The sequence below is a fragment of the Petaurus breviceps genome, unplaced genomic scaffold (genome assembly GCF_028583685.1).
Source record: "Petaurus breviceps papuanus isolate PSGF00001 unplaced genomic scaffold, PetGlider_PUasm1.0 229, whole genome shotgun sequence".
In the NCBI taxonomy this organism is placed as follows: Eukaryota; Metazoa; Chordata; class Mammalia; order Diprotodontia; family Petauridae; genus Petaurus; species Petaurus breviceps.
In genome coordinates this window covers 19,846,401-19,873,811 of record NW_027185903.1, presented here as the reverse complement: position 1 = coordinate 19,873,811, position 27,411 = coordinate 19,846,401, and positions in this window count along the sequence as shown.

The window sequence follows — 27,411 nt, the reverse complement described above, 5'->3', positions numbered from 1 at the left end:
TTGAGTTAGTCTATTTTTTAAGGTGCTGTTTTCTTCAGTCAGGTTGTTGACTCTCTTTTCATGATTTTCTTGCATCATTCTCTTTTCTTTTCCCAATTATTTCTCCACTTCTCTTAATTTGGTTTTCAAAATCCTTTTTAAGCTCCTCTATGGCCTGTAACCAGTTCATATTTTTCTTGAAAGCTTTTGGTACAGGAGTTCTGACTTCATTGTCTTCCTCCTGTTCCATGCTTCGATTCTTTTTGTCCCCAGAAAAGGAGTCTGAAGTTGGATTGCTGTGCTTGCTTTGCTTTCCTTTGCCTGCTCATGTTGCCACTCAATTACTTGACTTTTGGACTTTTTGCCATAGTAAAACTCTGCTACCAGAAACAGGAGCTTTATCCCAGACTCTGGGGTTTTCTCAGCTGCTGGAGCTATTAGTTGGCTGCCCTCTCTGAAGCCTCCACATGCTCTGGCTCACTGGTCACACACCCCAGGAACCCCACCCTAGACAGCGATCCAGGTCCAAGCAGATTAAAGCAAGAGCAATTACCCCTCAGACTGGTGGCTTGGTCCCCCTACAATCTGTGGGCCAGGAGCTCTGAAGCAGCCACATGGCAGCCCACAGCGCATCAGCCACTTCTCCATCTAGGGGCAGAGGCCAGAGTGTACTCCCAGACTCCCTGTTCCTAAAGTTCACACTGAACTCTCACTTTGTCCTTAGCATCTATGTGTTGATAATTCTGGAAATCACCACAGATGCTGGTGATCCTCTCTCCCTAAGTCCCTCCAACTGGTGGCTGGTCATGGCTGCCCTGAGGCTAAAACCTGGGGCTCATGCGGGGCTGGGCTCTGCTCCCAGAGTGCTGCACTGGCCCCTTTCTGCTGGCCTGCTGGGCTATCTTCAGTGGGAGGTAGTTTCTCTCTGTCACTTTGTGGGTTCTGTAGCTCTAAAGTTTGTTTAGAGTAATTTTTTACATGTATTGGAGGAGGTGGAAGTGGGAGCCATGTAGAAGTCCTGTTTCTACTCCACCGTCTTAACTCCACCCCAAACTCTTCTGAGTGCTTTTGGATCTCATTTATATGCTCTAGAAATGTACTGGGGCTAGAGTAGGTCTGGAGAATTATAGTCCAAATGTGTGACCATTAGGTCAGCTGTGAATTTTGATCACATATGTGATCAGCAGCATCAGATCAAAGTTTATAAGATCATAGATCTAGAACTAGAAGGACCCTCAGGAGATAACTAGTACAATCCCTTCATTTTACTGATAAGAAAACTGAGGACTAGGGAAGTTAAGTGACTTGCCCAAGGTCATGCAACTATCCTCTCAACACCGGTGACAGGATTTGAACCTAGATTCTCCAACTCCAGAGTCTGTGCTCTCCCCACACTACTGTGCCCCATTGCCATCCAAGGCATACCTCTCTGTATAGGTGACATTAAATAAAAAAGGAATATTTTTAAAGTAGAGTATTAAGTAGAATACATTGGGAAATTTTTGCTTGTGTACTTTGCAAGAAGCCTTGTTATAAAAGGGACTCATCCTATAAGATTATATGTGAGGCATTAAGGTACTCTTGGTGGAACTGTGAATTGATCCCATCATTCTAGAAAACAATATGGAGGGGCAGTTAGGTGGCTCAGTGAATAGAGCACTGGCCCTGGAATCAGGAGGACCTGAGTTCAAATCCAGCCTCAGACACTTAACACAAAACTAGCCATGTGACCTTGGGCATGTCACTTAACTCAAACTGCCCCACCTTCCCCCATTCAAAAAGCCAAAAAGAAAAAAAAGAAAAAGAAAACAATATGGAACTGTTCTCAGAAGTTACTAAATTATGAATACTCTTTGACCCAGCATACCAATACTACACCTATTCTCCAAAGAGATCAAAGAAAGAAAGAAGAAAAGGATTTATATGTACGTACATTTGTACATATGTGTGTATCAGTTCTTTTTATGGTGAAAGAACCAGAAACTAATGGGGTGTCCATCAATTGGGGAACAAATTATAGCACATGAATGCAATGAAATATTATTGTGTTATTGCTGCTGTTTGTTCTACGTGTTTCAAAGAGGACCAATGACATCATGGGTGATGGCTTGACCTGCAAGTGAGTTTTTCTAATTTCCATGAAGGCAGCTGAAACAGGTGCTTTGGAGCTCTAAGAGCTTGCTCAGACATCAAAGGTGCCAAGGTCATCCCTGCATCCTGGGCTACTGCCAGTCATCCTGACTTTTGTACTGCCACTGGATTGGGAAGACTCAAGAAGAGAGAGTGAGGCTTATGACTTTGTGCAACAACAATTCAATTCACAAATCCAATTCACATGCAAATCAAGATATCACCCATGTGTCTTTTTATAAAAGAAAGAAGAAAAGGATTTATATGCTAAAAAAGTTTTTTTATAGCACGTCTTTTTATGGTGAAAGAATTAGAAACTAAGGGTCCAGACTTATATGAGAGAATAAGCACTCCTGGCCAGCATTAACTTTTTGGAAAAGAAAGAGGATTGCTTTTATGGTTACAGAAGAAACCAGTGGAGCATCAGGGTACTCTAAGCCATGAAATGAGGGAGCAAGGGAACTGATTTTGCCCTCTTCTATTCCTGGGACGGCTAGGTGATACAATGGATAGAGCACTGGGTCTGTAGTCAGGAAGACTAATGTCATCATTCAAATCTGGCCTGACAGTAGTTTTGTGACATGGGCAAGTCACTTTACTCTGTTTGCCTCAGTTTCCTCATCTGTAAAATGAGCCAGAGAAGGAAATGGCTCCAGTATCTTTGCCAAGAAAACCCCAAATGTGGTCATGGAGAATCAAATGACTCGACAGCAACAACATTTTCCTGAGAATTATTCAGAAGATATGGTTCTGATGGGAAGGGAGGTGCCTCTGTAGCATCCCCAAGTTTATTTTCCTTCTTCTTGTTGTTCCATTGTTCTCAGGCGTGTTCAACTCTTTATGATCCCATTTGGGTTTTCTAGGCAAATATATTGTGGTGGATAATATCATAATTCTGAATGGCAAATGGCCGCATGGGTCTTTGAGAGTAAAGTGGAATTTGCTAGTATGTCTGGGAGTCTGCCCAACTGGAAACTACAAATTTCTTTACTTAGGAGAATATAAACCACTGGGTAAATGCTGTGTACCTGAATGCCTATATAGTTTTCTGGGGGTGGGACATCCCATTCCTGGAATGATGAGTATCGGATCATTAGTAATTCCAAGTTAGTTTCCCTTCTAAGAAATGTGAATAACAGTGGTGCTATGGTTCTGGAGGATTTTAAGACCTTAGGAAAGGCTGGACTCACTAGAAAGGGATGTCTGCTTCTGTTGTTTATAGGCTGGTATGAGTTCTTTATGTGTTTGCACAATCACCCTCCTCCCCATTTTCTCTATGGGGTCAAATGAAGGCTGTCCTGTACCCAATGCTGTACATTGTTACCTCGAGAGTTTTTATGGTAGATTAGGATCTTTTTTTCTTCTTTAAGGAGACTTAGACATGAACTATATTAGAGCTTTAGTCCAACAAGTTTGAGTGAGGACAATATGAGACAAAGAAAGAGTGATTTGCAGGATACCCCCAAGAACAATCAATCATAAGCATTTGTCATATAATTACAACATGCTATAACAATCATAGTGTGTGTAAGCCCAGAGACTAAGGGGCTACACCACTGGTTTAATATCTTTCAATACATTTTTGAAATGTACATGGATTCCTTATTTGAGAAAAGATTTTAAGGGGGGAGGGACATTTTGTTTTATAGAACCAAAGGATTTTTGAGAGTCAACAAATAGTAAGTACTATGGCATCTCATATTTTCTGCACTTTTCAGTCTTTTGTGACTACAGTCACAAAAGATGTGATCCACTATAGAATATCTTTTGCCAAAATGTGTCTGTTCCTTTCTCATATTTTCATCAAGTATGTCCTTGAAGTATGTATAAATTATTATTATAATTGTTATAAAGAGATGTTTCAGTAATAATTGATATTTTCTTAATCACCTTTTATTTTTCAGTTATAAAAAGATCCATGATTTCATTCAAATATCACGTTACCCTCTCTTTCATTTATCTCCAGAATCAACCCCTCAGTACTCTCAACGCTTTTCCTCTTCAACACAGACCTGTTCTATGAATAATTGTTATAATTCAACTTCTCTTCCCAGCCTTATTTTCTCTAGTGTCATTTTTCTATTTGCAGTACTTCTGACTGCAATGTTAGAGTCCACACTATGAGCTCCATTGTCATGGATGAGAGTTTGTTGTAGATATCTTTACAGATCTTTTCCACTTTTTCATCTATTTGTTGTTGTCTTTCTAGCTTTAACCTTAAATACATTTAAGATGATCTGGCTCAGTTGGGTCTCTTGTTAAGCTTTCTGTAGACTTGTTTTTCCCTCAATTGCTCCTTGCTGTTTTATGAAGCAATACTATTAATAATCTTCTACCTTCTGTAATATTTGCAAGAGTCTCCATTCCAGTATAACATATTCTAGTATCGCTCTTCGTTTCCATTCCTTTCAGCTTTCCAAGGAGATAAAGTGATTGCTGATGGAGGTCATCTTAAAGCTTTAGTTATTTCCTCACCTCAACTCTCTATTACAGTCACTCAACATTAAACTATAAATCTATTTAATTTAGAAGATTTTAAAAATAAAATCTCTGTACCTCCTCATCCTCTGCAACATATGTTGCTGCATAAATTGCAATTATCATTATAGCACTCTTTTTAAAAATGTTCATCATAAGCCATACAATAAGAGATGACCAGGTATAAGATACATGCATGTATGTTTATGTATATGTATATACACATATATAACACCTATGATGCATACATATATACATGTCTATATACATATACATTGCATAATATATACATACATCTACATGTTTGTATACACATATACTTACCTGCGCTCGCACACATGCACAGACACATCTATATTCAGTTCTTGTTGCTTTAGGACCCATGATAAAAATTAACTTTGCTAACTCCTTAATTTTTCTATCTAAGCCAAGGAGAAATGGCAAGCCATCTTTCCTTTTAGCTGCAACTTCCTTTTGTCTTCTGGTTTGATTGATGGCAAAAATATCAAGATTGCTATGATTCATGCTGACTCCTTGGTAAATAGGCAAGAAGAGACAAGTAGGTGGCACTTTGGATAGAGCACCTGGCCTCTTCCTGAAGACTCCTCTTCCTGAGTTCAAATCCAGCCTCAAACATTAGCTGGGTGACCCTGGGCAAGATCATAATCCTGTTTGCCTCAGTTTCCTCATCTATAAAATGAACTGGAGAAGGAAATAGGAAACCACTCTAGTATCGTTTCCAAGAAAACCCCAAATGGGGTCACAAAAAAGTCAGATGCAACTGAAATGACTGAACTGAATTAAACATATACTATGGCCTATAATCAGCTTGTATTTTCCTTGGAAGCTTTTGGTACAGGAGTTCTGACTCCACTGTCTTCCTCCTGTTCCATGCTTTGCTCCTTTTTGTCCCCAAGATAGGAGTCTAATGTTGGAATCTTCTCTATGCTTTGTTTCCTTTGCTTGGTCATGTTGCCCCTCAGTCACTTGACCCCTGGGCTTTTTGCCACAGTAGGACTCTGCCACCAGACAGGGGAGCTTTCGTCCCAAATGCTGGGGTTTTCTTAGCTGCTGGAGATATTAGATGGGTACCCTCTCTGAGGTGTCCACACATTCTGGCAAGCTGGACACACACCCCAGGACCTCCACCATAGACTGCAATCCAGATCTAAGCAGGTTAAAGCAAGAGCGATTACCCCTTAGACTGGTGCTTGGTCCTCCTACACTCTGCAGGCCAGGAGCTGAAGCTTCCAGGTGGCACTGGCTGGCTGTGCCAGCGTCTCAGCGGCTTCTCACCCCAGGGGCAAAAGCCACGCACTCCCACTTACTGGGTCTCAAAGTACAAACTGCACTGACCTTTCACTTTGTCCTTCGCATCTATGTGTTGATAAATTTGGAAACGGCCACACCTGCTGCTGATCTGGAGTCCCTCCAGCCGGCGGCTGTAAATGAATATTTTAAATGGTCTAAAACCAATATAATTCTTCGTCTTCTTTACCCACTTTTCCTTCTTTGTGACATTATTACTGTAGAAACAGAAAGGGGCCTCACAGAACTGAGAGCCATTTTCTATTTTTTCTTTTTCTTTTTTTTTTTTTTGCAGATTGCTGTGGATAAAGAATTCATGGTCAAATAGGCAGCCAATTGTGAGGCCTAAATAGGCAGACAGGTTGCACAGTGGTTAGATCCCTGGCTCTGGAAGTCAGAAGAACTGTGTTCAAATCTGGTCTCCTATACTTACTAGCTGTGTGTTCCTGAGCAAGTCATGACACCTGCATCTGTCTCAGTTTCCTCAACTATAAAATGGAGATTATGGCACCTACCTCCCAGAACTGTTGTGAGAATCAAATGAAATGATATTTGTGAAGTGCTTAGTACAATGCCTGACACATAGTAGGTGCTTAATAAATGTGTGTCCTCTTCCCACCCCCTTTAGGGGTCTTATTGCCAGGACCACACTTAAAGGCTTTATCCCTTTCCTCTTTTTGTTCCTTTGCACGATCACACATGTCTAGAGTGAACTCCCTCCTTACCTTCACCTCATAAAGATCTTTTCCCTTTAAGATGAAGCTTAAGAACCATTTTCTTCATGAAACTTTCCTTTTCTGAACCCTCCACCTCTACCTGACTGAGCCAGATCATCTTAAATGTATTTAAGGTTAAAGCTAGAAAGACAACAAGAAACAGAAGAAAAAGTGGAAAAGATCTGTAAAGATATCTACAACAAATTCTTCATCAATGACAATGGAGCTTATAATATGGTTGCCCTACCTTCCAAATTACCTTGTGTTTTATTATTTTTGTCTTCACTTTTTCATGTAAATACTTATATATACTTATTGTTTCCCCATCAGAATACAAATTTCTTGTGAAGAGAGTGTTTTATTATTTGTACTTGTAATCCTCATATATACATGATATATATGTTATATATATATACATAATATAGTAGTTGCTTAATAACCGCTTATTAATGGATAGTGCCCAGTAGAACTTGTACTCTAGTGGCATAGTCTTTGACAACTGAGGGTGACCTCCAGACCACGATGAAATATTGGAGCAGGAGTTTGTGGCAGAACGAGACATATATGGATATGTTTATATACACACACACACATATTTATATAACAAGCTTTCCCTCTATACCTGCTCAATATTTTGTTCAAAGAATTTTCTGAGTACAGCAAAACTTCAATTAATCAGCATGTCTTTCCCCACTGTGTCGAAAGGAAAGGAAAACCATTAAAATAAACAAACAGAAATGTTCAAGTTGTGTCCTGTATTCAGTGAACATTCAGTCCAATCTCCTACACTGAGAACTGGTTAAGATGACCCAGAAACAAGATTCAGAACCATGCAAGGAAGATTTAGCGATGTTCATTAGATGGTCCAAAGGAAAGACAGTGAACTCAAGTCTAGCATGGGCTAGGAAAACAGAGTTTTCCACTCATTTTGCCCAGCCAGACATTTCAGTGGATACTCCATTCCCTGTGCATTCTGATTAAGTGAGACTCCAGTGGGGTCAGGGTAGATGGTCTGTCTTTCCTTTGCTTCTGCTGTTTTCATTTTTGCTGTCTGGTCCCATTGGTGTCTGTGCTTCAGCAATTTCTTCCATGGATTTCCTCCTATACCCCCATCTCTCCTCTCCTATGCCTCCTTCTTTCTTTCCCTCCCCTCCCCTCCCTCTTTCTTTCCTTCTTCTCTCCTCTTCCCCTCCTCTTCTCTCCTCTCTTCCTTCTATGTTCTCTTCTCCCCTCATTTTCCCCTTCTCTGCTCTCTACTTCTCAGCCTTCCTCCCCCCTTCCTACCACTCTCTTCTTCAACTCTTCCTTCTCTTTATCTGCCATCTTTTTTTCCTCTTCTCTCTTCCCCTCCCCTCCCCTCTGCTCTTTACCTCTACTCTCTCCTCCTCTCTCCTCCACCCTCTCAGTTGTCATAGCTTTTCTCAGCAGGAGCTGTGTGGGCCCTGATGGTGAGTCAATCAGTGAGCCGAGACTGAAGGAAACCAAGATCCTCCTTCCTCTGCACTCTGTAAGGTACAACTTATTCCTCCTCTGCTGGCCATTTTAGCTAAAGCTATTTCTGTACTCCTTAGCCATAACCAAAGACACTAGATGGCTTTTTAAAAGTTATATGCACAAGCACCCATGCACACACACACACACACACACACACACACACACACACACACAAGTTGGACCGACAGACCCATTTGTGTTTCCAAAAGTGGAGGGAGGAGGCAGAAACTTTTCCAAGTTAGAGCTGGCTGAGGGGGTGGGCCAGATGATTTAGCCCAGGGGAGGAGGAAAAAGAGGGGGGGGGGGGGGGGGGGGAGAGGCATCTTTAAATAGCAAGTGGCACCAGTTCCTATCAATGAAAATGGTACATTTTCCCTGAACACTGATTACAAAATTAGGCTTTTATTAGACAGCTCTGCCATGTATCAGGACAGCCCTGTGAGGAAGTCTAGCAGGGAAACTGTCTTGCTTCATCAACATGCCCAGCTTCCCTATGGATGCAGGGGTTTGGGGCTGTTTGTTTTTGGTCCGCACAAAAGCTCTTGTCCTGTAGTAACAATTATGGACTCCGAGGGGGAGACAGGCCAGAGCTTGACTGGAAACTGGAAACCAGAATGGGTCATTGTTGTTCCTTTTGTCGTTTTTGTTAGAAGAGAGACTCTGGCCCCTTTTAATGGTACTCCCTGTCTCATTCTGAGATGCTGATGGGTTCTGTGGGGGACAGGAGATGGAAGAGGGGGAAGGGAGGAAGCCACGGCTGTAGAAGGCCTTGCCGTTCAAACACACTGTCAGGTTTTATTTGTATAAAGTAGAATTAAATGAAACTGACCTCCTGCTGTTGTTTTTGTCACGCTCTCCGAAATGACAGACTGAAGTGGGTAGTGCTTGGCAAGGTGGGGATGGAGGAGGGTGCCAAAGGGAAAGCCTCACCTATGAGTAAGCAAAAAGAAAAGTCCGACTAATTCTTAGGAAAGCTCAAATTAGATTGATCTCAGAAGAGGTAACTGATCCCATGTTAAAGCAGTCTTTTTTTCACAGAGCAGAGATAAAGCCTGCAGTTCATACCTGTAGTTTCATCAGTATAAGGAATTTCGAGCGTGGAAAATCCCCCCACAAGCTGCAGATAAACAACTGCTTAGAGAGTGTGGCCTATGTCATAGAGAGTTTAAGTGATATCCGTAGGGTCTCAAGCCAGTATATGTCAGAAATAGGACTTAAAATTTGGTCTTCCTGGCCCTATCCACTACATTAAGTTGCCTCTCATTTTGAAAACTAAGCTTGGAAAATAAAATGAACAAAGTGATCTAAAGCCCCAGGTTCTCAGAGAATCAAAATTTCTATGACCTCTATCCCAGCCTCAGCCAGAACATCTGATCCAATTCCCTTAGGACCTGTGAAACTCAAAGGATGAACCTTCTCTCCAGTCCAGACTTTATCTTTTGTCTCTCCTTCTCTGAATCTTTCCCACAGCATGTTTGGCATCAAGGTTTCATCCTTGACCCAAATGTAAAGGCTCCTTGGCCAGTTTTGCTGAACCCTGAGTTGGATGTTTTCTCTCCCCCCTCCCCACACTGAAGTATGTTTGAGACAAAAGACTCCTGATTTGAAGATTACAGGCAAGGGCTCCCTAGGTTCCATCTGTTGCCTGTATGAAAACATAACTTTCTTCTGTGATCCAGCTGAAGGAGACTTGCAAATGGCAGTTTCGTGGAAACAGCCTCCTAGGGAAATGTGAACAGTTGTGAGTGACTAGGGAGGGATCAATGTGCTGCAGGGAAATGGGCATTTGAAAGGGAAATCCAGAGACCTGTGTTCTCATCCTGTCTCTGGCACTCATGATCATGGGTCTTCCTTCTCTCACCTCTCTTGGCATCTCTAAAATGGGGGAGTTAGACTAGAAAGTCCCTAAGTCCTATTCTAGTTCTAACTGAATTCAATAAAACAAAGTCTACCAAACATTTAAGTATCTGCTGTGTGTGCAAGGAGTGGTGATTCGGGCTGGGAATATAAAGATGAAAAAGTGATACAGTCTCAGCCTTCAGTAGGTTACAATCTAATGGAGGGGCTTAAAATGTATATGTGAGTAAATATGAGCTGAGTAGACTGGGAGAAGGTCAAAGGAAATATCTGAACAAAGGACGCTGAAACATTTTGAGGTTGGAGACAATGAGGGAAGCCTTGATTGAGGTGGTAGCAAGTGATCTGAAACTCAAAGGAGAACAATTTAATTGAATGAACTCTAAGTTCTGACCAAACTGGACTATTAGTTGTTCTTCAGTCTCACTCTGGCATCCCCTCTCTGCACGAATTCCACAAGCCCCTGAATCTCAAGGCTATAAGCAGACTCTAATGAGGGTGGGGCAGCTGGGGCATTGAACCAGGGTTCAGAATTGTAGGGATTGAATTTGTCTTAAAAAGTTTATTTGAATGTGCATTTGATACTGCTTGCCCTAGGCATATTTTCTGAAATTTGCCTTGGAATGAACTTTTAAAGGCAAATCTGATTGTCCTGGAGGAACCCTGGAACACTTCAATGTTGCTGTTGGGGAAGCTGCCATGAGTGGCAGGGGAAGGGAGGAAGAGCATTAGAGAGAAAGGAGGAATCCTACCATTTGTCCATTTCCTGACAACTAACAACTACTTATCCTTGCCAACCAGATACTAATCTCAGTTGTTTTTATGATGCTAACTAAAAGTGTATACATATTGCCAGTGCCCATTTCAATTCTGTTGTTGAGTCGTTTCAGTCCTGTCTGACTCTTTGTGACCCTGTTTAGGATTTTCTTGGCAAAGATGCTGGAGTGATTTGCCATTTCCTTTTCCAGCTCATTTTATAGATAAGGATCTGAGGCAAAGAAGGTTGAGTGAGTTGTCCATAGTCACATGACTAGTGTCTGAGGCTGAATTTGAACTCAAATCTTCCCATTCCCAGGACCAGTGCTCTATCCAATGCACTACCTCACTGCCTCTTTAATTCTGTACCCTGGATCAAAAATTCAGTTGCCCCACCCTAATTATAGTCTGGTTGCAGTCATGGTGTTGATGTAGGATCTGTGGAATGTATTGAAGGCAATAAGGGCTGGAATGAGACTGGGGAACAAGTCATCCATTTGGGTTGGAGTTGAGAGTGCATTCAACTCAAAAAGCATTCATTAAATTACCACTTTATGGAAGGCATTGTACCAGGCAATATAAAGAGAAAAATGAAATAGTCTTTCTCCTCAAGGATCTTACTTTCTACTTGGGGGAAGAAAGGGAAGAAGTGTGAAATAAGGAGCCCAAAGTAAGTTGTAATCAGATCATTGAAGGCTTTAAATTCTAGACTAAGGAGTTTGAATTTTATCCTATAGGCCAGAGGGAAACATTGAAAGTTCTTGAGTATTGTGATAGGAACGTTCTTGAACATGGACAATTATTTGGGCAGCAATAGGAAGTAGAATCTAAGCTCCAAGGAGGGTTCTGGAGAGCAGAAAGGGGCTGGTTAGGTTTTGTCTTTGCAGTCCCAGGCTCTTCCACAACTCCTTACATAAGGTGGACTAATGAAATGTTTTTTTGAATTGGAGAGGGAAGCAGGGGTACTAATTAGCAGCTGGTTACCACAGTCCAGGTGAGAAGTGATGAGGCCTTGAATAAAACCTTCAGTGAGAGCAGAGTGGAGGAGATGGAGGAAAGAGATGCTTTAGAGCTAGAAAAGACAGAGTCTGGTAACTGATTGGATATGAGAGGTAAAGGAGAGAGAAGACTGAAAGAAGACTCCAAGGCTTGAAGCAAGGGTTCTTAACTTTGTGGGGGGTAATGAACCCCTTTTACAATGTGACCAAACTTATGGCCATTTTCTTATATTTTAAAATGCATAAAATAAAACAATAGGATCCGAAGGAGACCCATTATATTGAAATGGAAATATAACTATTTCCCATCTGTAAGTAAGGCGCATTTTAGTGTGTGTAAAGTGGATTTTTGCTATTATTTCTTAGAGTTCAGTTTCCAAGGATCCATAGCCATAACAATCTCTGGTTCCCAGGTGTTAGATATGAGTTCCCATAACTATGGTTCAAAACATCTCCACCACACTTGTGCAGCATTATATATTGATAAATAATATAAACATCCACTGTGGCTGCGCAGTGAGATACAGGGATGGGGTGATGTAAATTTGTGAGGCTATTGCTGGAAATATGCCTTCTTTGTCTGTTGCCCCTATAAAACAGGTGGTCATTGGTCAGTGAATGGGGAACCTTAGCGTTGAATGCACGAATGCTGTGCATGCCTTGATTGGCCCCCATCAAGGCTTGGGGGCAATCTGTGTTTGCCTCAACTGGCCCCCCACTGAGGCTTGAGGGGATTTAGGGGATGCACTAGTTGTGCCTATTCAACTGACCCCATTGAGATGTAGGGGTAGTTGCCCCACTTCTGCTGGCCCCTGTGAGAAGGGTGATTAGGGAATGCTGTAGGAGTTTGTGCCCCCATTATCAGCAGAGAAAACTAGACCAGAATAAAGTAAGACTATTAACCCCTTCTTAGTGTCTTTCCTGTCTGACCAGATCAAGAGTGAACCTGTGCCAGCAGTCATCCTGTGTGCTGTGTTTATTTGTCTTACACCATCCAAGTTCACAGACTCCCCCTGAAATCTGGCCATGGGGGAACCTAGGTTAAGAACCCTGCTTTGGAGCCTGAGTGACCAAAATCAGTGGTGGTGCCATCAACTGAAACAAATTGGGAGGAGGACTAGATTTCATTCTGGGAAAGGTGATGAATTGAAATTTGGAGGTATTGATGCTAAATTACTGGAATTACTGGAAGGGCATCCCTACAGAAACGTCAAGCAGGTAGAGATGGAATTAGGGTCCAGGGGAGAGATAAGGACTGGACTGGTCTCTAACTAGATTTGCAGGGATATTGGACAGGGTCATTCAGGTGTGTGTGTGTGGTGTATTTTGGTCCAGATCAGCATGAGGAGCTCCAGATGTGAAAACTTCCTCAGACAATCAGATCTGCAACTGATCTGTGAATTACAGTCTTGAGATTTGCCTGAAGTGATGAGAGATTAAACTGAGGGATCCTCTGTAGAAAGGAGATAATTAAAGCTATAAGTGTAGCTAAAATCACAAGAATGGGTATGTAGAGGGAGCAGTAAAGAGGACTGAGAATGAAAGTCTGAAGGATGGCCTCGCTTAAGGGGCCAGAGGAGGAGGAGAAAGGGTAAACCACCCAAGGAGACCGAGGGGAGGCTAGACAAGAAGAAAAAGAACAGGGAGAGATCTGTGTTCTTGAAGCCTGTTCTACTTTAGAACATTATGATCTAATTTAGTGTCTCAGAATCATATTTATGAAGAATATAAGACAGCATGAGATGCACCACACAACAAACTCTCAAACTTAAATTTTAAAATTTCTCAGTTGAAGGCAAAAAAAAAAAAATTCCCAAGAGAAGAAGGATGCCTTTGACAGTAGGCATGGAAAGAAGGGGGTGGTTTAGAAGTTCACAATTGCATAAATCAACTTGGAGGATAAACAGTAGTTCCCCCCCCCCAAATACCAGAGGGCTTGATCATAAAACTTTCCACCTCCCACTCAGCAGGGACAGTCGTCAGACAGGAAACCCAAGGATCCCAGAAACAAGACTTCCAAGCATCGTTCTTTGTGTCATTCCCAAGTGTGAGCTGAGCCCACACTTCCCAGATGTTTGGTCTTGGAACTCAGATGCTGGCAGTGTCCCAGGTACTTTCCTGTACCTCCTATGCTTAGGGAACCAGGGAGGAGGTGAATGCTATATCACTTATGTTGGCCCTTCATTCCCCAAACTTATGCAAGGGATTGACAAACCAGATCCAGTAAAGAGGAAACAAGTCCTTCTACTGAAATGCAGCCACCCCTGGGGAAGATCATTGCACTCATACTACGTGAGACCTAGGAGGACAGGAATGGAAGGTGATTAAATTCAGTTGGTGTCAGTTCACAAGCATTTGGTGTTTGTTAACAAATTGTGCCAGGAACTATGTGCTGGGGATAGAAACACAAGCAAAAAAAAAAAAGTCCTTGCTCTCAAGGAGCCTACATTCTAACGGAGGAAGACAAGACAAAAGGGAGCTGAGGAGAGGAATGGGAAGGGGCGAAAGCACTGTCATGAGGGCATGGTGGTGAAGTCTAGAGAGTCAGAAGCAGAACCAAGAGAAAAAGGAAGTATGGCCAGCCTGGACCCTTTCCCAAAATGGCAGCCCTCAGAGGAGCTTTACTAATGGGACACAGGGGCAGTAGAGTCCGAGGGATGTTCCAGGATGAGAATGTCACAGGCCCTGAGGGAAGTTCTAGTGTGAGAAGGCAATAGAAGTGTGTTGGCAAAGTTCAGAAAAATAAGTCATAGCCTAGAAGAAGAATGAAAGGTGGTTAGCCTGGGGCCCTCCCCAAAATGGAGGACCCTAAAGTCCCTCTAAAGGAATTCACAAATGAATTTGCAGAGATGTTGGATAGGGTCACTCTGGGGTGTGGAGGGGAGGTGCATGCATATTTTGGTACAGATCAGCAATAAGGAATTCCAGGTGTGAAAACTTCCTCCAACAAAGCATATTTGCGATTGATCTGGAAATGACAGTCTTAGAGATTTTCTTGGGACTTGTTCTTGTTCATTTGAGTCCAATTCTTCTTGACCCCATGGATCATACTGTCTGTGGGGTTTTCTTGGCAGAGATAAGGGACTGGTTTGCCATTTCCTTCTCCAGGGGATTAAGGCAGACAGAGGTTAAGTGACTTACCCAAGGTCACATAGCTAGTAAGTGTCTGAGGTCAAATCTGAACTCATGTCTGTCTGACTCCAGGACCAGAGTTTTATTCAGTGAGTCTGCCTTTTGTTTTGAACACTAAGTGATTTACCCAGGGTTACATAGTATGTGTAAGCAACAGAACCTGAACCCACTTCTTTCTAATTCCAAGCAAGACCAGCCGCCTCCATTCATTCTGTTGTGTAGTCTGAAGCACATGGTAATGATGATAGTAATTCCATAGCACTTTAAGTATTAAAAAGCATTTTTATAAATATTATTTTATCCTCACAACAGTCCTGGAAGATAAGTGCTATTATTATTCCCATTTTACAGATAAGGAAACTGAAGCAAACAGAGGGTAAATGACTTAGGGTTACACATCTAGGGAATATCTGAGGCAGGAAAAGCATTCTGACACTGGACATGGATATTTCATCTTCTTTGACTAAATGATTCTCTGGTAGGGAAGTACATTGAATGATCTTGTAAGCCACCTCTTTTGGAATTCAAACACCCATATTGAAGAGAATAAAGTTATATATAATATACATTATTATATTATAAAGTTATTTTGTATGTATGTGTATATGTGTATACATGTATGTGTATATGTATTATATACGCAGACATGCATACATATGTGTGTGTGTATGTACAGACTGACAGTCCTTAGCCTAGAAGCACAAGAGCCAGTTGTTTTGTGCCCCTCTGCTCCCTCAAATGCAGAGCTGCGATCAGAGCCTTCAGCTACAACCCTTGGAAAACCTCAGCCCTTCTCTCTTCCACGGTTTCCCTCTCCTTCAAACCACCACACAAATTTTGCTTCCTCCAAAAGGCCTGTCAGTACCTCTGTTCACTTGATTCCTTCGCTCACTCCATAAACCACAAAGCTCTGGATGCTGTTAGAATTCATATATGTACCCATTTCTTTCTCTCTGTGTGTGGTTTTATGCATTTTAACTGATGGGTTGTTTTTCCCTCTCTCTGTAAGACAGTCATTCTGGAGTTTATGATCTGCAAGTTTGTGCAGATTCTGGAGTTTGTGATCTTGAATGCACCAGCATTCAATTGCAACCATGGAAACCTGGGTTTTCCTTATCTTGTTGTTCACTCATGTCTGACTTCATGGCCCCATTTGGGGTTTTCTTGCCAAAGATCCTGGAGTGGTTTGCCACTTTCTTCTCCATCTCATTTTACAGATGAGGAAACTGAGGCAAATAGGGTGAAGTAACTTGCCCAAGATCACCCAGCTAGTAAATGTCAGAGGCCAGATTTGAACTAATGAAGATGAATCTTCCTGACTCCAGGCCTGGTGCTCTATTGATGAGCTGCCTAGCTGCCCTTAAATCCTTACTGCAAACTCAGTGCCCTATCAATCTCATTCTGTTCCAGTCTGATCTTGGTCTCTTTCTCTCTTATGGACGCACCATGAAAGTATTTATTAAAAGCCAAAAGCATTTGCCTTTGTCTGTTGAGGGAGCTACCTACCAAACTAAATAACAGAGTGAACAAATAAAGATACAAGAACAACTTGCCAGATTGCAGCACTGGGGCCAAATCTAATGAGATAAAATGTAACAGGGATGAACTTGAAGTCTTAACGCCAGACCTTAAAAAAAAAATCATCTTCCCAAAAGACAGAAGATACGGTTCATCTGAAAAAGGTCTACAGGAACTAATGAGTCTATGGTCCAATCAGCAGTGTGCTAGGGCAGCCAAAACATTGATGTGGTCTAAGGGTGAAGGAGGAGATCAAGTTAAGATCACTTAGTGCCATGGAGGGCAGCGAAGTGAATAGAATTTTGGACCTGAACTCAGAGAAAACATGAGGTTTGAATTCTGCCTTAGATATTTGCTATTTATGTAACGCTGGGCAAGTCACTTAACCTTTCATTTCTTGTTGTTGTTGAGTCATGTCTGACTCTTTCATTTCATATCATTCTTTCATTTTATTTTCTTGGCAGAGACACTGGAGTGGTTTGCCATTTCCTTCTCCAGCTCATTTTTTTACAGATGAGGAAACTGAGGCAAGCAGTGTTAAATGACTTCCCTTAGGTCACACAGCTAGTAAGTGTCTGAAGCCAGATTTGAACTAGAAAGATGAGTTTTCCTGGCTCCAGGGCCAGCGCCCTATCCACTGTGCCACCTAACTGCCCCAACCTTTTGTTTTACTCTGATCAAAACACATCTGGAGCACTGTGCTCAGTTCTGGGTGCCACAGTTTAAAAGGACATTGCCAAGCTGGAAAGTATCCAGAGGAAGGCAACCAGGATAGTGAAGGACCTTGAGTCTGTGTCATTGGAGGATCAGAGGAAGGACCGGCAATGTGTAGCTTGGAGAAGAAGAGGACTCAGGCAACATGGAAGAGCTGCTTTCAAATGTCTGAAGAGTTGTCATATAGAAAAAGGCACTCCTTGGTGTCAGAATGACAAACCTAGAGCCATGGGCAGAGATCACAAAGGAAAAAATGTAAATTTGGTATTGGGAGAAGCTGTCTAACAATCAGAGCTGTCCCAAAGGGAAATGGGGTCAGTTCCCACTCCTTGGAAGTCTTCAAGTGGAGGCTGGATAATTTCTTGGGTATGGTAGAATAGGGACTCCTCTAGGGTGTGGAATTACCTACATGGTCTCCTGGGTCCCTTCCAACTCTGGAATTCTTCCTTTACCATGGCTCAGCATTTGATCCTGACGTCTTACTTCAGCCCTGGAATTTACACATCGGCTACAGCCCTTACTCCTGTAGCCTCTCCCTTTCTAGGATCCTCCTAGAATGTCCATTTAAAGATGGCACCCAGGCCAACCATGTCTCATTCCACTCCAGGCTGCGCTCTGGACTTCCTTTACCATCCCCAGACTGGCTATCTTCGTCTCCTCCTACCTCCTTCTAACTTCCCTTTTTGTGTTGTCTTCCTTAATTAGAATGTAAGCTTCTTGAGGAAAGGGATTTAATTTTTCCTTGCATATTCCCATTATGTGGCACAGTGCTTGGCACAAAGCTTAATAAATATTTGCTGACTGATTTGGACTCAAAGTTTTGAATCCTAGCTCTGGGAAAGTCATTTAACTTCTCTGTACCCATTTCCTCATCCATAAAATGATGGAATTGGAATAGATGATCTCTAAGACCCCTTAAAGACTATGAAATATCTCTGAAAAGAATCTATTTTTTTAGTTATTCAGAAGGCAATCAGGATCTTACATATACTTTGGTGTCACAGGGTCATGTGGCAGGAAGCCCCTAAAAATTGGAACTGGAAGGTTTGGATCTGGTGCCAACTCCTCCACTTACTAGACTGTGACTTTGATTGAGTTACTTAACTTTTTTCACATAATATTAAATCTGGCAAAGACCTTAAAGATCCTATGGTTGAACTCCCTAATTTTTCAGATAGAGGAACTGAAGCTCAGAGTGTGGGCCTGACTCACTCAAAAGCACACTACTTAAGGGCAGAGCTTGGACTTGCCAAACTCAGGTCTTACTGAATCACCTAACCCAATGTTCTGTCTTCTCTGAGCCTCAGTGTGTTCATCTGCAACATGGGGAGATCTGTCTTGCTGACCTCCCCAAATTATTGTATGAATCAAATGGGATAATGCATATTTTGTACTTTGTAACCTAGAAAGTCTTAGGCAAAAGAAAGGTATTTTTGTTCAGTTTTGTAGGAGATTGGGCTGAATCTGTAATGACTTCATGATGTGTCATGAAAATTGCCATTTTGAATAAATCTATGATATGAGCTTTTTCTTTTTCTTTTTCATTTTTTCCCTTGGTCTTTGTTAATTTGTTTGCTTTTAGTTTACAAGATTCATTTCCACAGTTCCTTGAGTTTCAAATTTTCTCTCCCTTCCCTCCCCCCCCTCTCCCCCCCCCCATGGAGGCATACAATCAAGTATAGTATCTGCAAATACTTTCACATTAGACGTTAGTCAGGTTATAAAGAAGGATTGTATCAGATGGAATGAACAATGGGAAAGAGGAAACAAAACCAAACAAGAAAAAGAAAAAGAGCAGGTAGATGCTTCAATCTGGGTTCAAACTCAGTACTTTCTCTGGATGTAGACATCTCTCTCCATCACGAGTCTTTTGGGGTTGACTTATAACCCTGAATTGCTGAGAAGAGTCCAGTCTATCAGAGTTGGTCATCACACATACGTTGTGTCTGTAATTGTGTACAAATTTCTCCTGGCTCTACTCTTCTCACTCAGCATCAGTTCGTATAAGCCTCTCCAGTTGAAGATGAAGTCCATCTGCTTCTCGTTTCTTATAGCACAATAGTGTTTCATTACATGCATATACCATAACCTGTTCAGCCATTGCCCAATTGATGGGCACTCCCTTAATTTCCAATACTTTGCCACCACAAAAAGAGCTGCTATAAATATTTTTGTACATTATGGGTCTTCCTCCCACTTCTATGATCTCTTTGGATACAACCCTAGAAGTGGTATTGCTGGGTCAAAGGGTATGGAATTATTTATAGACCTTTGGGCATAATTCCAGATTGCTCTCCAGAATGGTTGGATCAGTTCACAACTCCACCAGCAATGGATTAGTGTTCCAATTTGTCCACATCCTCTCCAGCATTTGTCATTTCCCTGTTTTGTCATCTTAGCCAATATGACTGGTGAAATGTGGTACCTCAGAGTTGCTTTGATTTGCATTTCTCTAATCAATAGTGATTTAGAGCATTTTTTCATATGCTTAGAGATATCTTTAATTTCTTCCTCTGAAAACTGCCTGTTCATATCCTTTGACCATTTATCAATTGGGGAATGACTTGTTTTCTTATAGATTTGACTCAATTCTCTGTATATTTTAGAAATGAATCCTTTATCAGAGACATAGTTTGTAAAAATTCTTTCCCAATTTTCCACTTCTCTCCTAATCCTGGTTACATTGGCTTTGTTTGTACAGAAGCTTTTCAATTTAATGTAATCAAAATTATCCATTTTTCATTTTATAATGCTCTCTAATTCTTGTTTGATCATAAAGTCTTCCCCTCTCCACAAATCTGACAGGTAAACTATTCCTTGCTTTCCCAGATTGCTTACAGTATCAGCCTTTATACCTAGATCATGCAGCCATTTAGACTTGATTTTGGTATATGGTGTTAGATAATGGTCTATGCCCAGTTTCTGCCATACTATATTCTAGTTTTCCCAGCAGTTACTGCCAAATAGTGAGTTCTTATCCCAAAAGCTGGGGTCTTAGGGTTTATCAAACAGTAGATTACTATAGTCATTGCCTGCTGAGTCTTGTTGTACCCAATCTATTCCATTGATCCTCTATTTCTCAGCCAGTACCAAGTAGTTTTGAGGACTGCTGCTTAACAGTACAAATTAAAATCTGGTATAGCTAGTCCACCATTTTGTTACTATTTTTCTAGCTCTATAAGGTAGTTTTTTTTGGTAAATTGTTTGGTATAGCACTAAACATATAGTTTAATTTAGGTAAAATTGTCATTTTTATTCTATCAGCTTGACCCAGCCATGAGCAATTGATGTCTTTCCAATTAGTTAGATCTGACTTTATTTGTGTGAAAAGTGTTTTGTAGTTGTGTTCATATGTCTTGGGTTTGTTTTGGCAGGTAGATCCCCAAATATTTTATGATGTCTATAGTAACTTTAAATGGGATTTCTCTTTCTATCTCTTGCTGTTGAATTTCATTAGAAATATATAGGAGTGCTGAGGATTTATGTGGGTTTGTTTTATATCCTGCAACTTTGCCAAATTTATTTATTGTCTCAAATAGTTTTTTACTTGATTATCTAGGATTCTCTAAGTATATCATCATGATATGAGCTTTTTCACTTATTTATTGCTTATAAAATTAGAACATAGATTGTATAAATTCTGATGGAGGTGAAGTTTAAACTCATATAAATTTTCATCAACAATCAATATTTTTAATGAAATCCAGTGCTTTGATATTTACACTGACAGGCTGTCCAGTGAAATTGCCCTCTGACTGTTCCTTCACACTGTTCTTCCATCTCCCATCTTCATGCCTTTGCTTAAGCTGTGCCCATGCCTAGAATTCACTCCCTCCTTATATCTGCTTGTTAGAATCCTTAGTTTTCTTCACAGCTCAGCTCAAAACCCTTCCTGATCCTCCTAGCTGCTAGTGTTTTTTGTAACTTGACCTCAACCTACTTTTCCAACATTAGTGTACCTTACTTTCCTTCATGCACTCATTCTACAATCCAGCCAAACTGGCCTCCATCATGACTTATCATGACTTAAAACATGACCCTCTATCTTGGTGCCTTGGCACTCTCTGGGCCTCATGGTTGGAATCCCCTTCCTCTTTACCTCTGCCTCTTCAAATTCCTGGCATTGGGGCAGCTAGGTGGCACAGTGAATAGAGCACCAGCCCTGGAGTCAGGAGGACCTGACTTCATATCCAGCCTCAGACACTCAACACACTTACTAGCTGTGTGACCTTGGACAAGTCACTTAACCCCAGTTGCCTTGCCTTCCCCCCCTCCAAAAACAAAACAAAACAAATTCCTGGTATTATTTAAAATTCAACTCAAGTTCCACCATTACATGAGGCCTTTCTGGATTTTCCCAAGCTGGTGTTTCCCATGTGCACCTAGAAGATAATACTAAACAGGTCCAAACACAAAGAGCCTCTGTTCTAATATCATTGGTCTTGCTTAGTTTTATGCCTTCTTGCATTTCCCTGTCCAGAAAGGACAACAGGGCAGCCAGGCCCAGAAATGATGGGATATTAGATCTGGAAGAGAGACAACATCAGGCAAATGCAAACATCTCATTAGTACAAATTTGAATTGAAAGGTGAATTTCCTCTGCAATCCGAATCAGCAAAATATGAACATTTGTGAAGGTGAAAAAACAACATTTGTGTTGAGTTGAATGAGATGATCTAGGAAAAAAAACCAGAAGTCTGTAGACTCATTCTTGGCTCTTCATCTCTCACTTTAAAAAAAAAGAAAGAAAGAAAGAAAAAAGAAAAGGCACCATCTGTTCCATAATGGAGAATAAAATTCCAATCTAAAAATCATTTTCTCTTCTATTTAACATGATCCATGCCTTCTTCTCCCGCCCCCTTTCTGCTGTCAGCCAGCAAGGTGGGTAGGCTTTGGAACCAGGACTCAGGAACTAATTCAAATTAAGCCTCAGAAACTTACTGTGTGACCCTGGGTATGTCATTTAATCTCTGCCTCAAGTTTCATCTATGTTTGCAATTCAGGCATTTCAGTCATGGCCAAGTCTTTGTGACTCTATTTTGGGTTTCCTTGACAAAGATACTGGAGTGGTTTACCATTTCCTTCTCCAGCTCATTTGACAGATGGGACCAACAGGGTTAAGTGACTTGTCTAGGGTCACACTTCTAGTAAGTGTCTGAGGCTAGATTTGAAGTCAGCTCCTCCTGACTTTAGGTTATTTGCTGCATAACCCCCAAATGGAAATAATAACAGAACCTCCTTCCCTAGGTTGTTATGAGGATAAATGAGATAATTTTTGGAAAACACTTCACAAATCTGAAAGCACCATGTAAACCCTAGCTATTACTTCATAGGTAATGGTAATTAAAGAAATCACAAGATGTGATTGTGTTTTGGGGACCCATTACTTCCCAGTAGATAGGAACATTTTTCTATCAGATCATAAAGCAGAGTTTTATGGGAAAGGGGGCTCACTGGATTTGGGGTGGGATATTGCATTACCATGTTCCACATGGGGCAGAGCTGAGTGTACTTTACTGGCTAATCATTATCTCAATCTCCCTTCTTTCTCTACAGCTGGAGGGAAAACAATGGATTACCCCCTGTATTACCAGCAAATACAAAAATACTTCTTGGCATCACTTTAGCTGGTCTTGAACACTGAACAATCCATCTGACCATGGCTTCTAAAGACCCATCTCAGGAAGGAAGGTAGTATAGTTGAGAGAACACTGGACCTGCAATCAGGAAGACATTAGTTCAAACCCTGCCTCAGACAATTACCTTTGTGACTCTAGACAAATCACTTAATCTGTCTCAGTCTCAATTTCCTTAGTTGATGAGAATCATCATGTGAGAAAGATAACAGTACTTCCTGCACAGGCTTGTTTCAAAGATCAAATAATATGATATACATAAAGTGATTTGCAAACTTTAAAGTTCTATATATTGTCAACTACTATTTCCTCCTTCAAGAGAGAACTTCTCTCTCTTTTTTTGGCTTTTTGGAGGGGGGAAGGCAGGGCAATTGGGGTTAAGTGACTTGCCCAAGGTCACACAGCTAGTGTCAAATGGCTTGAGGTCAAATTTGAACTCAGGTCCTGACTCTAGGACTGGTGCTCTATTCACTTCACAACTTAGCTGCCCTTTGCATATTTGTTTTGCTAAATGAATGTCACTATAGTTCCTCATGGAACAATTATAGTTCAGTGGCTAGAGCCCTGGGCCTACAGTCAGGAAGGCTCCTCTTCCTGAGTTCAAATCCAGCCTCAGACACTAGCTATGTGATGCTGGGCAAGTCCCTTAACCCTGTTGGCCTCAGTTTCCTCATCTGTCAAATGAACTGGAGAAGGAAAGTGTAAACTACTCAAGTATCTTTACCAAGAAAACCTCAAATAGAGTCACAAAGATGGAATAACAATAACCATAATTGCTCATGTACTTTTTCATCATCAGATCAGGTTTTAGATTTTACCTATATGCCACATAATTATAACCAGAAATATTGAGTAGGAAACTTAAAAGACTAAAGTCCTTGTGCAATGCATCCTAAGGTACCCCCAGGAACTAGAAACTTTGAGACATTGTGCTATAGTGGAAGGGTGTTGGACTTAGGTTTGAATCCTGACTTATATACTTACTAGTCATGTGATTTGGGATTGCTCACCTAACCTCTCCAGGCCTCAGTTTCCTCATTTGTAAAACAAGGGGGTTATATTTGATCTTGGAGGTGATAAGAAGCCGCTGGAGTTTATTGAAAAGGCAATCTGTTGTGGTTAGACCTTTGCTTTAAGAAAATCGCTTTGGTGGCTGAGTGGAAGATGGCCTATGGTGGAGAGAGACTTTGTGCGGGACAAACCCACCAGCAGCTATTGCAACAGTCCAACTGGGAGGGGAAGAGGCTCTGCACAGGGTGGCAGCATGTCAGAGGAGAGAAGAGGACATATCCCAAGAATGTTGCATGGCAGACGTTTCAAGGTTTTAGGAGACACAGTATCCTGCCCCACTAACCGGACCTGTCTCTATACAGAGAAAAGGTGGGCTTTGCTAAATATCACAGCAACCTTTTTGAATGTTCTTTCTAAGCTATGATTAAATAAACCTTTTGCTGATTGTTAAAGGACTGCCAGTGTTTTATTTCATTGCCACATGAGACCTAAACTACTAAGCGACCTGAATGAATCAAATTCAATCTACTAAATGCTTAGTCATCTTAGCTTTCTGGCCACAATGAACTGTTGCAATCTATTAAGCTTGAAGTTTACTAAAATCTCCAGGTCTTTCTTGTATTTCCTGCATTTGTTAAAATTAAAAAAAAAATAATGTTGGAGTTTACATTTACCCCTGTCAACCTGCATCTTCTTGGCCTGAGCCCTAATAAGATGTACTCCGTTTAGGTCAACTCTAATGCCCACCACCCTCACACCTAACACTTAGTAACTGGCTACCTTACAGCAGAAGCATCCTCAACATCAACAACAACAGCAAAACCCTTTAGACTCAAATGCTTCAGGGAAAGCTTTGAAGAAGAATGTGAAGTAGCTATTTTAGTCCTTCTCCAATTCATGCTTTTTGTAAATTTTATGCATCTATTGAAAGGACTGGTAACCATGCAATGTTAAGAGACCTAGATTATTCTCCCTAAAATGTTGGGTGGATTTCCCTGTCAGGAGGACATGGACAAGTCACCTAGGGTGAGATGAAAAGGCTTGGATGGGTTGCCATCTGCACCACTTGATGGAATACCCATATCAGTGAGAACACAAATACATTGAAGCACATTAGCAATTGATGATAATTCTCATTTGTCATTGTTCAGTCATTTTGCAATTCTGTCTGACTTTTCATGACCCCATTTGGGGTTTTCTTGGCAACAATACTAGAGTGGTTTGCCATTTCCTTCTCCAGCTCATTTTACAGATGAGGAAACTGAGGCAAACAGGGTTAAGTGACTTGCCCAAGGGTCACACAGATAGTAAGTGTCTGAGGCCAGATTTAGACTCAAGAAGATGAGTCTTCCTGATTCTAAACCCATTGCTTTATTTACTGCACCACCTAGCTGCCCTATTATATGCTGGAATTTTAATAGTTCAAGAGGAGACAGAGGTCCATTCCCTACCACTGGTATTTAAGTTCTAAGTTAATGTAGCTCTCCCTAAGAGCAAGGGCTACTGGGAAGTGTAGTTTCCCAGATGGAGAGATTGAAGGTGGTAGGTAAAAGTCATGCAAAAGAGGAGAACCCACCAACTTTGGGAGCTCTTTGGAGAAAGGTGCATCAATAATGATAGTTTATTTCAAGTGGAGGATGCTGAAATCTTGGATTGATTATAGGATCAATAAAAATCATGAAGAGTTGAGCCTTGTTTGGCTCTCTGATCTGCTTAAGGAGTGGCGTACCTGCATGGTATCTGTGATGACTGTCTTTGACAGACTGGACTCCTCTCAGTAATGCAAGGCTAAAATTTGACAACTCCAAAAGACTCATGATGGAAAGGATATTCACATCCAGAGAAAAAGCTACAGAGTCTGAATGCAGATGGAAGCAAACTACTTATTCTCTCTCTTTTTTGTTTTGTTTTGTTCATTTTTTCTTGTTCATACCATTGGTATAATTCTTCTTTACGGCTTGACTAATGTTTAATGTGAAGGTATTTGTAGAGCCTATATTGGATTGCATGCTGCCAAAGGGGAAGAAGAGGAAGGAGAAGGAAGGGGAGAAAATTTGGAACTCAAGGGACTGTGGAACTGAATGTTGTAAACTAAAAGTCAATTAATTAATTTAAAAAAAAAAAGGAGTGGTGTACCTGGACAGATTTATTTGTTTGTTTCCAATTTACTTACTCTGGGGACATTGGTGAGACCTGGTCAATTTATCACCTCCTCTGACTTCTGTTGTCTTCTGAGTATTTACTATAGAGGAGTGGGTAAGAGGGCAAAATGTAGTGACTAAAAGCAATTTTTCCAAAGTGTAAAAGAGAGAAGTTAGTCTCTACTCAGCTGCTACAATTAGGGAAAGGGTTCTGAACTGAGTTGTATGAATAGTAAGGGGAGAAGGAGAAAAGTGAACCTGAGACCATTTACTTTGGGTTTTAAAGAGAAAAACTTGTGAACCTATATCAAGTTCTCTGGTCACACAAGGAGGACTTCTTTAGCATATAAAGGATAACCAGTGAGAAATTCCTCTTTTCAGGCATTTGCCTTTAAGTCACTGTTTTTGTCCTTTCCAGAATCTATTTCCAGCCTTCTTCCTTTGAGGGTCAAAGAAGGAAAACTATGCTTTCTGCAAAACAGAAACAATTGCTAACACTTATCTCAAGTCCTTTCTAGCAAAAACAGAAGAAGCTTCACTAAGCATTGAAAGAAAGGTAAATTTTCTTATTAGTCTCATGTTGAAATTCTTCCATGAGATTGTTAATTGACAACTCATTTAATATATTTATATGTCAGAAATTTATTCTGTTGTGGTAGAAAGGGCATCAAGATATGAGGTTGCTTGCTGTGTGACCTTAGATAAATCATCTCCCTTCTATGGAGTTAATTTTCCCATCTGCAGAATAAAGTTAAATTGCATGACTTCTCATCTGCAATTTTTATTGATCAGCATGGAGATATCAATAAATATAATGCTTATATTTTACGTATCAACACAAATCCTTTTTCTCTTTTAACTAAAATCTCCTACTTCTCTTTTAGAGATAGTCTAGACCATAGTTCTTATGGAACCACAGAGTTAGAAAAGGTTTTGAAGATCATCCAATCCAAGGTCTCCTTATAGATGAGGAAACTGATGTAAAGTGATTTGCCCAAGGTCTAAAAGCTGGCAGATCTAGACAAACTCCATAAGTACTTGTAAATTTCATATTTTGTCCAACTAGGAAATAACCAGATTCTGTCAATATTTTTGCACAGTTATAATAATCATAGGATTTTTCTTTTTAACCAAAGACAACATATAATCATGTCACATAATAGAAGCACAAACAGAGCTTTGATTCATTAAATTACTCATCATTTCCTCTATACTGCTGAGTCATTAGCCCTCCCCTCATCTCAAGCTAGCACAATATGATCAGACCTACACTTTAGGAAAATCACTCTGGCAGCTAAGAGTAGGATAGATTATAGTGGGGAGAATTTGGGGGCAAGAAGCCTATTGTAATAGTCTAGGCAAAAGGTGACTAGGCTCTGAACTGGGGTCATGGCTGTATGAATGGAGATAAAGGAACAGATGGGAAAAATTGGAAAGAAATAATTTGTTGTTCTGTCATTTTTTGGTCATGTCTGACTCTTCATGACCCCATTTGGGGTTTTCTTGGCAAAGACATTGGGGTGGTTTGTCATTTCCTTCTCTA